This window comes from Phyllostomus hastatus, unplaced genomic scaffold (assembly GCF_019186645.2).
Source record: "Phyllostomus hastatus isolate PE091 unplaced genomic scaffold, TTU_PhHast_1.1 phas_contig_41, whole genome shotgun sequence".
Lineage (NCBI taxonomy): Eukaryota > Metazoa > Chordata > Mammalia > Chiroptera > Phyllostomidae > Phyllostomus > Phyllostomus hastatus.
The window spans coordinates 3,214,781-3,230,292 of NW_025333876.1; the positions used below are offsets into that span (position 1 = coordinate 3,214,781).

At 42.5% G+C, this 15,512-nt stretch overlaps 1 pseudogene; it reads right to left on the minus strand.

Moving 5' to 3' along the window:
- Positions 1 to 9,041: 9,041 nt before the first annotated feature.
- LOC123822684 lies at positions 9,042 to 15,109 on the minus strand (annotated as a pseudogene).
- Positions 15,110 to 15,512: the final 403 nt, after the last annotated feature.

Consider the following 15,512-nt stretch of genomic DNA (forward strand, 5'->3'; position numbering starts at 1 on the left):
GGGGCGGGGCCGCCAGGGTGCGGGTTGGGCCACCCGCGCTGTCTCAGTCGCCCCAGCTCTTCGGCGATTGGCCTGCGTGATTGGTCCACCCAGACGTCGCTCTGCGCTCTCTAGCCTAGAGGCCTAGGCCTGGGTCTGGGCAGCACCGAAGGCGCTAGCCCAGGCGCTGTGGTTGTCGAACCAGTCTGGGTCCGGTGTTGTTTTTCACAGAAGCAAACAGGGGATCTGTGGCACAAGTAACATATTTGCCCCGCCTGTCCTGGTAGCACTCCGGGGGGCCGGGCAACGGCCCGAAGAAGAAAGGCAGAGGAGGGGGATTGGGTAGGGGACACCGGGTGCAGGAGATACAGTACTGCTGGCAGAGTTAGCCTTCGTCTGGAATGTGCTCACTGGCTCTTCCTGGTGGTGTAAACCTGGGCGAATTATTTCATCTCTGTGAACCTCCATTTTTCTCTCTCTCCATTGGTGGTAATACTCTTACAGGATTGTTGTAAAGAAACCCTCCAGCCCTGGAGCGCTGGAGGGACTGTACATGGGCTCTGGTAAGCCCATTGGGAACATAACCCCACTGTGTCCAAGCTGGGTTTATTATATCTTGCAGCTTGTAGTGAGAAGGAATGCATTCATAGGAAACCATGAAGTATTGCAGTAGGGTTTAGAACTTACTATGGAATTTGGGTTTATATTCTGTGGTTTTGAGAAGGGTTAAAAAAAGCAAAGCCTGCACTGGATCGGATGCTATTAGGAGGTGGAGTAAGTTCATGCCTGGTTGTGTTAATAAGTCTTATTTAGAAGGGCTGAAGACTAGACGGATGCTAAAGCCATCATTGAGCAGAAGCAGCTATCATAGCCATTTTTGGTCATTTTTGTGGTTTAGGTAATGTTCATGATCTGTCTGTGTTCGAACAAAATGATGGAGTGGTCTTGTTTTTGATAAGTCACAGAATGGGTCAAAAGCCTTAGATATGAATCCCAGTTACTACTCATCAGCTTGTAACATCAGAAGTGCAGCTGAACTTACTTCTCAACTTCTTCAGATGAGCACTTGTAACACAATTACTATGAGTCTGAAACCGTGGAGTGTGGATATTGGAAAGAAGGTATGAAATTATGAAGAAGATGCAGCTTCCTAGGAAAAGAGGTAATATTTTGAAACTGCAGCACATATTCAGAGTAGGCTGGGACAATGAGAGCGTCTGACTCTGACCAGGAGGAGCTTGCCTGGAAGGGAGAGGTAGAGGTCTGACTACCCCTGAGAACACAGGAAGAAGAAATGCAATAATAGATGCAACAATGCTTCTGAGGATTGTAATGCATTGTGTGATGGAGGCTACTATCACTAAAACAACCCGAGTTTGTGCTAGCTGAACCCACTTCCCAAGTGTTTCCGCTGGCTTAGGCCCTCCTGTTCACTCTCTTCACTGTCAGGGGTGCAGTGACCACTTCAGGTGCGTGGCCCCTGAAAAATCAAGAATGTCAGCATCAGACCCTGAATCTCAATACCTTAAAGCAGTAAGTCTTCCTTATCTCTCGAGCTACCTGTCCATCTCTGGGTACTGAAAGGCTTTACTCCCAACCACTTTCACTCATGGACACAGATAATGGAGCCATCATCTTAATAGTATGGCTGGCATGGGGATAGAGAGAGAATGTGATGGATCTGACACCAGCTTTTCAAGGCTTCCCCCCTAGAAATGATAGGTCCACTCCTGCTCACGTTTGATTTGCCACAGCAAGTCACAGGACTATGTGGAGAAGCTCAATCCTACCAGGTGCTCAGAAGGAGAAGGAAGTATCAGTAAGTAGCTTTAATGACCTCTTTGTCCCCAACCAGGACTTCTCATGAAAGTCCATAGAAAGACAAGGGCTCTGGAAGATGTTCTTTCTTATGGGCAATAAGAATTAGTATCTGATTGTAGGGTAAGTGGAGGCAGTCTGGCTTCCTCACCCAGGTGTCTGGCTAACTAAGGGGAGCAGTGTTCCCATAGCCTTGGAGGGGTCTGATAACTAGTGCTCTCACAGCCTCGAGACTGGGTCTGATGAACTGTTCCCATAGCATGAAGTGGGCTTGCATGCGCAGAATTATGTTATGTTACATAATGTCCTGGCAGTTTTCTGGCTTTGTTTCCCTCTAGTACTTAAACAAGTAGGGACTCCCTGTTGGGGGTGATGATGAGAGATATGCAAGGGGACAGGCGCCACTACCTGAGACATGCAGTTTGTTGCAGCATGCGTGGCTGGCCCACCCATGAATAAAGGCATGCCAGACATCCCAATGACTCTGTGAATATTTTTCTGTCTGCACGAATAGCATGGACCTGCCTGGCCTTGAAGGATGGCAACACACTGATATACTTCCAGGCTTTGCAGTCCCTGCTCTTCCACAAATGCAAAAAGCCAGGCCTCCTTAACTTATTTCAATGCATATCTCCATGTGATAACCATCTTTCTGCAAGCCTTTTTCCCCGCCAAATCATACCAGTTTGTCTGGAAAAAGTCCAGCCATTGTTAATATAACAAGAATGGTTTGTGAAACGTCGATGTAACCTGGCAGCCAAGGAGAGTGGACTGGAATGCACATGTGTGAACAATGATGACTTCACTGTACTAATCAGTGGGGGTGGTAGACAATGGCGAGTGGGCATGTGTACTATGTGGCCATCACATTCAAAATGACTGAGCGAGTGGAGCAACAAATCTGCATCCAATTTTGCACTAAGCTTGAGTATTCCTCCACAGAAACTATTCGGATGATTGAGAAGGCTGAAGCAATGGGTGACTGGTGATAGGCAGCTTCATCACGACAATGTACCCACTCATGCATCACATCTTGTGCAGAGCTTTTGGTGAAACATGGGATCACCAAGAGCATGTCAGCCCTCTACACTTGTGATTTCTTGCTTTTCCCAAAATTAAAATCACCTAAGAAAGGGAAAACTTTCACACAGTTGATGAGATTCAGGAAATAAATGACAGGGCAGCTGATGGTGACTGGGAGAACTATGTGAGGTCCCAAGGCGCCTACTTTGAAGGGGACTGAGGCATCATTATCCTATGTACAATGTTTCTTGTATCTTGTGTCTTCTTCAATAAACTTCTCTGTTTTTCATATGCATGGCTGGATACTTTCTGAAGAAGTCTTAACCAACTGCCAGTTGCAATCCATCACTTACTAGGCACTGTAGATGAAGTAAAAATTAACACCCTATAGTTCATTATCAAGAAGTATCTATTTGTATGGTAAGAAAAGATGGGAATAGCTGAAGAGTAAAAATGATTATAAAATCATCTATGGAAGTCATCACAGACCAGTAACTAGTACTGTCTATTGTTGCTCCTTGAAGGCTACCACACAAAGCCTTCTTCCCTCAAAGACTCTGAAGTAAAAAATGAGAGTTGGAGTGGCCATTCACTGGGTGTCTTCCAGCAATGTTTCTGAAACATAGGTCAACAGGGTGTTTTCTGCAGGGCAAACCCTCCGGGAGGATTGTGACATTTTATGTTTTCAGTTCAGTGACCTAGCAGTATTAATGTAAGCATATTCGGAACTGTCTTTTAATCAAGCACTGACACTTGATTTCAGTACCTGTTTTGCAATACTGTTTCTGATCACATTGGCTCCAAGTAGAAATACTTCAATGTGAGAAAAGAGAAAACCAGTGGACTAACTATATAAACAGTATGCCCCAGCCAAGTGAGACCAAATGATGTATAACATACTGTTCAAAATAACTTTTCCTGTTCTGGCTGGTATGGTTCAGTGGATTGAGCACCGGCCTGCGAACCAAAGCATCACCAGTTCGATTCCCAGTCAGGGCACATGCCTGGGTTGCAGGCCAGGTCCCTAGTAGGGTGTGTGCAAGCAGCAACCACACACTGATGTTTCTCTCTCTCCCTTTCTCCTTCCCTTCCCCTCTCTCTAAAAATAAATAAATAAATTCTTTTAAAAAATAAGTTTTTCTGGTATTCCCATAAAAAGAGTGGGAGAATCGAGCCATTACCTGACACATGGGTAGACGTGCTGAACTCAGAAGAACTCCTGCTCTACGGGGCAATGTCACAGGCAAGTGGCAAAGCCAACACAGAATATGGTAGCAACTAGATTTCGTTTGCATAAAAAAGAAGGTGACTTTTTTGGCTTTTGATGAAATCAACAAAGTAAGATGTGTTGAAAAAACCTCAGGTACACCAATTATAATTGTCAATATCGTGCTGACGAGAGTGTAATGATACAACTCCAAGTACAAATTGTTGAAAGGAAATGTAATCTGCTCTCATGACCTTGGTCAATAATATGCCAAACCGACCCAAACAGCTGTTATGTAGCTGAGATATTCATAACTGGATTTCACCCCATGTTTCTTGTCCTCTGTTGCCTTAGATACTGTTGAACAAATTCCATGTTCTTGAAATGTTCTTTCCCTCTGGGTTCTATGATATGACTCTGTCTTTCTACAACCCTGAGAGCTCCTTCTCAGTTTTCTTGGAGGGCTTGCTTCTCAAATGGTCCTGTTCCTCAGGTTCTTTCTCAGCTCCCTTCTTCTCCCCAATCATGTTGTACTTATAACTCAACTACCACAAATAGCCCAGTTGTTTCCAAATCTCAAGCTCACCTGCTTCTCTTGAATTTGACACCCATAACTTCCACCTGGCTATTTTTAAAAACCACTGCATACTTTCAAATGTCCAAAACAGATATCTTCCTTATGAATCCGATTTTTTCCAGAAATCCCTGTTTCAGTCAATGACGTCACCCTTCCAGCTGGCAAAGTCAGAGATCTGGGAATCATACTTGACTTTTTGATTACCAAATGCTGTAGCTTTTACATCATAAATATAACTGGTATTATGCCTCTTTGAGATGTGTGGCTGTAAGGCAGGTGGGCCCCTGGATCTGGAGCAGCTGGTCTAAACAGCCCTTTTCTGCCTTGGCTGGGGCAAGGAGCTCTGTGTCACCACAGCAAAATGGGCAATGGAATGTGAAGGTTGCTGAAGAGGAGCTGGCCAGCTATGCAAAGGGACCAAAGATTTCCCAGGTAAGTCAGAAATCCTGACTCCTTCTCTTTGGGATTCAAGTTAGTATAATTCTTCTTATGTGCTGAGATGGTCCTAACTAAGGTGAATGGTCAGAAATGGACACTGGTGGACCTCAGGAGGAAATTCACCAGGATAGTGGTGATGGTGAAGGAGTGACAGTGCGGGGCTGGTAAGCCAGGTCCAAGGGCAGGGCCGATCGTGTCTTAGGGAAAGGCTGGTTAGGAGCAGAGCCATGTCGTCACGCTTTGCCCTGACCAACCACCTTGAGGTTCCTTAATAGAAATAATGAATTAAGTGTAAATGGAAGTATCTGTTAGTAGATTTGTAACTGGGAACCCATTCTCCTGTGGTGTGTACTGACCCGTGCTAACCAGGGTTCACTGACATCTCTCCAGTCTGTGCAACTGTCCACAGTGGGTGGGCCCTGAACCCTTCAACCTGAGTGGAACTTCCTCTTTTCCATACCATCCTCACCAGAGTAGACATTGGATCCTCAGGCAGTTAAATCAGACTTCTCAACCTCTTTTCTGCACAACAGAAGTAAACAGTACTGATATTCGGATGAAGTAAGCACCCGAGGGGTCTACTTTTCGAGGAAAGAAGAGCCCAGAACATGATGAGTAGACTTCTCACGATCAGGATGAAAGCTCAAATTTGATTTATTTGTGTAATGCCTTCAATATGACCTTATTTACTACCACAGTATGAGAAGCAGGATATATGTGAAAGCCCTTAGAACAGGCTCTGACACTTGGTGGGGATTCAGTAATGCTGGGGTTTGAACCTAAGTCTTGCTCAGTCAGTCACATACTGCAGTGTTAGACAAATTATAAAGAGCCTGGCCACTGCTTCCAATTGGTACTCCCTTTTGTGACCCTATAGAGTGACTTTCCTCTCTTAAAAGGAGTCAGTCCCACTTTTAACAGGGCTGGATGTGTGAGCAGGGAGAGGCTTAAAGTCAGACGAGTTAGTTAAATTCACGTGCACGTGGCTCCACTGTATGGACCATGTTTAGAGGGTCTTCCCTCTTTCCAACTCCAGCTTCCCTCCCCACGCTACCATTGTCTTTCTCATCTGTGGATTTTCCCCTGAGCTACAAAGCATGACTGCCTTTCCATAGACAAAAGGTCACATTATTCTATTCCCTGAAACACTCCAATGGCTTCCCCACTGAATTCTGAATAAAATACAATCTTCTTGCCATAGCCTCAAAGGCCCCAATGATCTGGCCACTACCATCTCTGCACCCCTGAATTTCCTCTTACTATCAGGCTCACCACACTTCTTTATTTTTTATTCCATTTTAATTTTTAAAAATCTATTTCAGGGAGAGAGAGAGGGAAACAACAATTAGTTTTTCCACCCATTCATGCATTCATTGGTTGATTCTTCATTGGTTGATTCTTGTATGTGCCCTGGCCAGGGATCCAACCTGCAACTTTGGTGTATCAGGACAATGCTCTAACCAGCTGAGCTCCCTGGCCAGGGCACACCACACTTCTTTAGGTGTTGACTTCCTTTAGGTATTAACTTAAATGTCACCTTAGAGAAGGATCCTCTGATCATCCTACCAGACTTGGGAAGTGGGTTCTCTTCTACTACTCTCCAGCTCAACTGCTTCTTGTTTGATTTCTGTTCACATTTCACATTCTATATAGAGATTTTACTTATTTGTTTCTTTAGTTTTTTTAGTCACCTGTTCCCTGGGCTAGAATTGTAAGCCCCAGGCACACAGGACCATGGCTAACTCATTCAAGACTATATCCACATCTGCAGCAGTGACTGGAACACAGTTAACCTTTATCAAAGGAATAAAATGAGATGCTTTTGTTCAGTGCTCCCAAAATATGGAATTGTACATTAAATCTGATCTTGGGAACCACAGAGAATAAATTATCTGACATATTTATTTTTCTAAGAGACTGAGTTTATGAGTACATGCATTGTCATGCTGAATCACTTAAAATGTTCAGAAAATTATAGTTATAAAATATTCAAATGTAATATGTAATAATAACCAAAATTAAAAGTTGTTTTTATTAAAATAGAGTTAATTAGGTTTTCTTTTCATAGAAACATGAAGAAAAACTGCATAAGTCTAGCATTCTTTTCAAAATGAAACTGCAATCCATACTTGAATCTCCAAGCTCTGAACTCCATAAACAATTTTTGAGGTGGTAGATTATAATATTTTATATACCATTATTTATTGTTTATGTTTCTGTCCTTTAAAAATGGTGGAACCTGCAGCACTTAATATAATGGGAAGCCTTCCGGTATCGACAGAAAGCATCCTGGGTCCCAAAGAGCTTCATTTATAGGCAAACTTTCTAGGAATACATTTGAGAAGGTAGGAGAAATATTCCACATAGTTGAGAACATGAATTTTTTAAAACATTTCAAGTTTAGGTGACATTTTACCAATTTCCTAAAAGATGGATTACTTAACTCTCTGCCCATTAAAGCCTGAGGTAAGGGTTCCTAAGATTTATGTTTCCTCTTAAATAGCAAGACAGAAACAGGGCACTTGGAGCCTGGCAATCATGTAGGGCAGAGAAGCTGGTTCATTCACCTGCTTTCATCATCTGCTATTAGAGTCCAATTCCTTTTAATTTATTACATGTGCATTACCACTGCTCTTTACTGAATCTTGAAAGAAGAAAGTTTGGTGATCAAGGCAGGTATACAGCACAGCACTGCAAAAATATATTTCTAAAAGCAGAGGGCATTTCTATGGAGATACAAGGTATCCCCCTCAAGTCTTAGTGCAATTTAAGCTTGGGCATTTGTAAAAGTATAAATGCCATAAACCCACGCAACATCATTTGAAGTCCAAATTTTTCTTAAGCTTATCCATTTCTTCACATTTCAGATATTAAGCTTTTAATTGTAATTTCTTGCCTCAGCACCCACTTGAAGATGGTAGAGATTGACTGAAACAGAAATTTTAATTTTAATTTTAAATTTAAAAAAAGTTTTTAATTTTTTGTTTCAGCCCATGTCTGCCATCTTTAAAGAGCTGAATATAAAACCAAGATCAAAAGCCCAGCATCCAAAGTCTACAAAGCTAAATAAGTTCAAGAGACATTCATTAAACTTTCACACGATGCTCTGCAAGTCCACAGCATCTGCACCTCTGCAGCGAGGTCCAGGGGCCCAAACACAGGGCTTCGAAGCTTACAGCTGCACCAAGACTCACAGAACACCTTTGATTCCATTACCTGCTTGTTGTCACGGACCACCATGCTGGCCGGAATTATGAAAGTAACTTTTGATACATTTATTTAACAAAAGAAAATCATCAGAAAATGAGAAGCATCATTATAGTTCTTAAGATATGCAGCGTGGACCCAATAGAAGTAGATAATCAATGGCTGACACTTTCTCTTATTTTCCCAAACATACTAATATGCTAAGGAGTGCTTGCAAAGAAGTTGAAGACAAGTGTTATTAGCATTTTTTTGGTTTAAATGATTGATGGTGATGACTAGCAGAATCAATGGTGCAGCAGGAAGAATCCTTCAATGCCTAGCAATGATGCAGTCTACTCCTAAGTGACTTTCTGAGTTGTTCCGGGCCCCATGTTTTAATGGTGCTACTGCAGTGAGTCTAAAGGAACATGCAGCAATGTTGGGAAGGGGGCTTCAGAAAAATGGGAAAGACATAAAAGTCATGTAGTATTTCTAAAGTCTAAAACTTTAAACTTCAATAAAAAAGCCTCACATAGTTGACAGCTATCAGCCTACGTCTGTGTATGGGTTGGGAGCTTTTGCTGTGGGGCCGTGTTTGTAACTCTTACGTTAAAAAGGACAAGGAGTGGGTTGCATGGACAAGGTCCCATTCTTTCCTATGAGCATAGTCCTTGCCATCCACGAGTCTGCTGAATTCAATGTCTGTCTTTTAGATGAAAGTACTAACTTTGCTGGCTTTTGAGCTGGAGGGAAGATATTTCTCCAGTCCTTGTAGATGAGGGGCTCATGATGTTACAAACTCTCATTTGTCCCTCAAGACAGGATGACCTCATAGCACTGAATACCAATTAAACTACTAATGTTGAAAGATCTCTTACAGCAGCTCTGCACAGGTCTTTATATATGTCTTCACATAGTCTAGAAATGGCCACTAGATTCTGTGCCTTTTCTTTGCTAAGAGGAGCAAATAGAAAAGTCAGGTTGTTGTTCAACCTAGTTTCAAAGGTTGAAGTACTCTTTGATGTAAACACTGGCAGGAATATTAATATTAAGCTGAAGTAGTTGTAACAGTGGGAAATTTTAACCATGAAAAATTGTAACCCACCCCACCATTCTCTTGACATTGTTTCTGCAATTGCCGACTTTGACTAATATGTAGCTTGTAGATGAACAGCATGTTTGTGTAAGAATCCTAGGAACTGACTTCAATAGATACAGACCCCGACCTTTAAGCATCCCAGTTCCAGGAGATTTGCTGATCTTCATCCATGGAGTCAGGGTGATGTGAAGCTGAGATGATGTGAAGCTGGGATGACCTGAAGTCAGAATGACTAAACCAGGATGAGGCACACAGGACCATCACTTGCCTTATTGGAATGGACTGTGCTCATTTCCACTTAGAGAACTTTGCAACCAGCCCCACCCTTGATCTTTGTTCTGTTCCTCTCCCTCCTTATAAAAACCTCTGCCTGCACTGAGAGGTGGAGATGGGCTTTGAGACATGAGTCCCCCATCTTCCAGATGGCCAGCATCTGCAAATAAACCATGTTCCTTTACATCAGCACCTGCCTCTTGAGTTTTGACTTTTGTGGCAGCAGGCAGCCAGACCTGCATTTGGTTACAGTCGGCCCACCAAATGCCTTTCATCTCATTCGTGAAGATCTGCCAGTAGTTCACCTTCCACACTGCCTGACCATCCCAAACCTTGGAGGCAAAAGAATGGCTTCCACAGCTGTTCTTTTCCAGTTAGAGGGACAAATGTCCATCTGAGCATAAGTTAAAACATTTTTAAGTAAACCAAAGTCACTATCACTCAGCCAGCTCTTAGCTGTGGGCACTAAAAAGAGTACGAGTAAATCTGTGAATAAATTTGTGTTCAGGATCATGTTTAATGTATTCCTCTGGAAGCTTTACTCCTGTGAGTGGATGTGATCTCTCATCAAAAATATCCAAGGATCTCTTTGCTCTTTGTTGTGTATGTGGTAATGTGTTGCCAAGGTCACACATTTTCCCGTGGTTCTAAGATCAGGTTGGCTGTCTGTGAAATGCTGCTGAGCACAAGCTGTACTCTTTAGTATGTGGCCCTCGAGATACATGGTTTACACAGGTGCGCTTCCTCTTTTCCCACACATCCATTGGAGGTTTCTTTGGGAAAATTGTGCTTTCCTTGCATGGTCAGAGGGTCTGATTTCAAAGCTAAGTCTTAGGCTATCTTCAAGTCACTGGTGTGCTGCACATGGTGACACTTGCCAGCTCTGAAATCAAACTGTTCTGGGGCAGTGGGTGCTGGCACAACTGCCACTGTGTTCTTGGCCATCGCCTGCTAGACCTCAGACTCCAAGCTGATGGAGAAATGAAAAGTTTTAATTCATAAAGCCAGTCTGAAATGTGTAACCCTCACACTAATTCTACTTCTAGCTAAAATTTTATTCTATATCAGAAAAAAGAGGGAAAAATGCTTAGTCCCACTGGTAATCAAATGAACTCACATTAGGGTACTAGTAAAGCATCATTTTCCACATTAAAATGAGCCAAGATTTTGTTTTTAAGATAAAATCCATTTGGCCAGCCTGAGGTGAAATGAACAAACTGCCATAGACTGATAGTAAAAAGTCAACTGGTAAAATATTTTTCAGAATCATAATTTAACGTGCATAAAGCCATTAACAGTTTGAGGGTAATTCATCTACTCAGCAAGTCACACTGATAAATAATAATAAATTGATATAGAAATTTAGCTACTTGGATTTGCATAAGGTTGTTAATAATTGAATATATAACTCTAAATATGTAACACTATGTGACTATGTAATTATATGTATAAAGCAACAGAGGATGTCTAGAAAGGCAGATGTGCTTTATTTTTGCAGGATGTTTAATTACATGAGAAAGTTTTCATGCTGCAACATAAGTGGAAAAACAAGAAATACAAAGTATATAGTATATCCCAACTGCATTAAAAATAAGTATGCATATTAATGTGTAGAAAAAGCCCATAAAGTAACATACAACTGTTTATAGCAATTCTGGCTGAGTGGTGGGATTACTAACAATTTTTACTTGTGTATTAAATACCATAGTGGCATTTTCTGTAATTCTCCACATTTTCAAAAATAAACATGCATTTATTTATAATCACAAAAAAGTATTTAGAAAGAAATGAGAGAGGAAAGTGATAGAACAATTGTACACAAAAACCCCTCAGAACTCTCAAGGGTTGATTTTTTCCCCAAGTGATTCCATAAGCTTTAAACTTGAACCAGCAACCACATGGCAAATCAGCATTCTTGAATGTCACAGGTAGTACAAGGTAAACAGGAAGGAAGCCAACTACTGGCAGGCAGTCGAGAGCCCTTTATCTAGAAATGTTTCTTAAGAATAGAGAAATAGCTGTTGTGAAATGAAAGAAGAACCTGTGTGAAATTTGGGACTGCTGGAACCATCCTACTCAAAACCAGACTCAGAACAGTGGAGACTCACAGACCACAGAAATCCTGTCGTCCAACCCCTGTACTTTAACCACAAGAAGGCTGAAACCAAACGGAATTGAGTGTGTTTTTCTTCACAGAACCTGTTTGTCATGTAATAGTCCTGTGGTCACGGACACGTGGAGATACCTTCCTCGGAATCCAGGCCCTGCCACTTCCCAGCTTTACTTCTCCATTTTCCTAAGGCGGAGTTGAAGAAGGCAGCTGAGATGCTTAAAGGGTTTTTAAGGAGGAGTTCCAATCCAGGCACAAGCCCCGGGAGAGTAAAATGTACCTTCCTAGCCATCCACTCCTACATTCTCCCACCATTATTCAGCTTTTGCTACTGTGTCCTCCAGGCCACTGTGCTCCCAAGGGCCACAAGCACAGTGCGGTCATGCCACCTCGTGTCTGACACCGAAGGGGACCCGAGCCCCCAGGCAGCTGTGTTGTCTGCATTCACATGGACCTTGACCGACTGGAATGTGGTTTACCGCACATTTATCCCCCGTCACCCTCATAATACACAGATTTGTAATATGTACAAAACCTGCAGGTAATCTGAACACAATTCGAAAGTACAGAGAGCATTATTACGCAGAACTCTAAATTAACGAGATTTAAATTTTTTTCCCTTCCCACTGTGTCCTATCTAGTGTTCAACTTCTCACCCAGCCAGACTGGCCACATCCATGCTTCCTCCCTCTGGCGCACTCCCTCCACAGGTGTTCACTTAGTCCAGTTTCTTGTGATTAATTAACTCAACAGAATGTACTGAGGGACTTCCTGTTTCAGCTCTAATGAGTAAAGAGCCTGGAAGTCATAACCCTCACACTCGGAGCAAAATAAGATGACCAAGCTGAAACTTAGTGCCTTACCTCGCACCCATCAGAGACTATGGGCGCAGGGCACAGCCATACCCCGTGATCCAGACACAGGCAAATCCAAGATCTCCTGATCTGCAAAGAAGGAACTGAGCCACGTGCTAGCAGGAACAGTGAGATGGCACTTTGGATCAATTGCTGCAGGCCAGGTGTGGACTGGCAAGAGCGTGAGAAACTCCTAGGTTCCACTGACTTGGGAGAGCTCTACCATTTTTGGTTTTGTCGGCAGGAACCTCACAAGGTTCTTAAGATGAAGAGCCAAGAAGGATCCTCCTTTGGCTCAGGCAGAGGGAGGGAGATGTTTACTATTTTCAAATACTCATAGAGGGTTCTCATAACAGAGGTCTCCTCTCTGAGGAAAAAGACTCACCCAACCTGGCTCCAGCTCTGTCCAGCTTTCCTGTCTCACTGAGGGAGAGAAAAAGAAAAAGCTAATAAATATGTGTAGAGGTCACAGCTCAGAGACACAGGTGCACTAAAAGACTGATATATTTTTAAACATTGTATTCATTGATTTTTAGACAGAGGGGAAGAGAGGGAAGAGAGGGAGAGAAACATCAATGTATGGTTGCCTCTTACATGTCCCCTACTGGGAACCTGGCTCACAACCCAGGCATGTGCCCTGATTGGGAATCAAACCAGAGACCCTTTGGTTTGCAGGTGAGTGCTCAATCTACTGAGCCACACCAGCCAGGGCTAAAAGACTGATATTTAATTTTAAGTTTGCATAAGAATGCTTCCTATCCTCCATACCTGACCACTGCCTACAGAACTTCAGGGAAATAAGAGTTGATCATCCCAGAAGAATCTGTGAGGCACAGGCTTTGCAGCCTCTGGTAAATGCAGCTACAACAAAGATAAATGCAGCCTAAAATCCTCACCAGATTAACATAAATGTTACACTAAATGCCCATCGTCCTCAGTTCCTATTACCTACATAACACATGATGTGTTATGTGCGACTTTGAACAAAAAACAGCAAAGCATGCTAAACAGCTGGCAAAAACAATCAAAAGGACATCAGGACCAGATGCAGATATGGCAGAGATTTTGGAATTATTGAGCAGGCAATTGAAATTGCTATCATTAATATTTTAAGAGCTCTTTTGGAAAAAGCAGATCATTTGCAAGAATAGATGGGTAATGTAAGTGGAGAGATGAAAATGCTAAGAAGGCATCAAAAGAAAATGCTCAACATCAGAAACACTATAGCAGAAATGAAGAATGCCTGTAACAGGCTCCACAGTAGACTGGACAAGGCTAAGGAGAGAACCAGTGCCACTGAAGACAGATCAAAATGCACTGAGTGCCACTGTGTGGTGGACACCATGTGGGGTGCTAGTGAACAAGACAGGCTGGCCTCTGTCCTCCCAGAACTGCCTCACTCCATCCATTCAGCTCAAGTCTGCCTTTGTCCTCTCCCTCCCATGGTTTCTGTCCATAACCATCCCAGTCCTGGCCTTGACCTTTTTGAAATCTCTCAATTACTGTAACATGTTCACATTGGGTCTTTTTACCTTTCAATCATGCTCTATGCCCATGGATTCTTCGCATTGCTATAAAAACAAACAAACACACAGAAAAAAGCCTCTCAAATATAAAAGTGGCTGGGTTTTTTTTTCTGCTTTAGTGGGTGCATGTTCACATGTTGCCATTGAGATAAGTTTCAAATTCCTAAGCAAGACATGCAGCATTGACCTCGACCTACTTGTATACCTGCAACTTTTACAACTCCCTACCTGGAAGTTTACATGCAGATATGCTGAATCCCAGTTCAGAAACTTAATGTTCTGATCTAAGTTCCCTCCTCTTAATAAAATGTCCCTTCTCCTCCCTTTCCAGCCTTGCCTGGACCTCCAATTCATCCTCCAAGACATACTTAGGGATCAGTGACCATAATAAACTTTCCCTTCTCTCACAACATGTCAGTTTTGCCATTTGTTTATTAGAGCAATTACCATTTTGTTTCATAATCACCTGTGTTCTTGACCATTGTGCGCTGGACTAGGCTGTGTGTTCTCTAAGTGTAGGGGCCGTGTCTTCATTCACCATGCTATGACTTCAACACACCTTTCTGAAGGACCACACTTGATTCACAACTCTCTACATCTTCCCATAAGTGTTTTTCTTCTATTTTGTGGTACACCTCATCTGTGGATAACATGGGGCATATTGTCTGTAAAGCATGAAAAGACATAATAAAAATCTCTTAAAGATAATTGTTTTTTACCCTCAACTTGTTTAGAACCAACATTTCTAAACACCATGAACAATAAAATCCTCTTCCCCTCAGGAATCTCTGTGTTGGTTCTATAGATTTTGAGAAGGAATATCTTTGTCTGCCAAGGATCTCCCTTGGTTAATTGGGCCCACATTCCTAACCAAAATCTAGCCGCCGTTGCTGACATAGGCCCCTTGTGCACACTGCGTTTCAAGGGAAAGCCACTGACCGATCTGCCAAGCCTTCCGCACTATGCTTCTTATAAAGAAGCTCCTGGTATTGTTTTTGCCCAGGAGTTGGGACTTGCATTGTCCAATTGGAACTGCATAAGTAGCTTTATCCTCATTTGCATCTTATTGATCACTCAGAAGGGATCCATAATGACTAATTAGGACACAAAATTCTAACCAATCAGAACAGTGATATTTGGATCAATCAGACCATGCAAATTTGGATTCTCCATTTGCATAAAAATGGACCAATCAGGGACCAGGATGGGCAGTTTTCTATATGTAAGCAGGCCTCCCCTTTACTTGGTTTCCTCTGAAGCCTGTGTTTCCCTGATTTGCAAACTGTTTCTCTGAATAAAGTCTCCTTTTTCTGCACCCCAGATTGGGGATATTTGTTGGCATTAGACTGGCGGCAGTAAACTTCTGTTGACAGTTCTAAATAATTGCTGTGTAGTAAAAATGTATCCATAAGTTCTCTGATA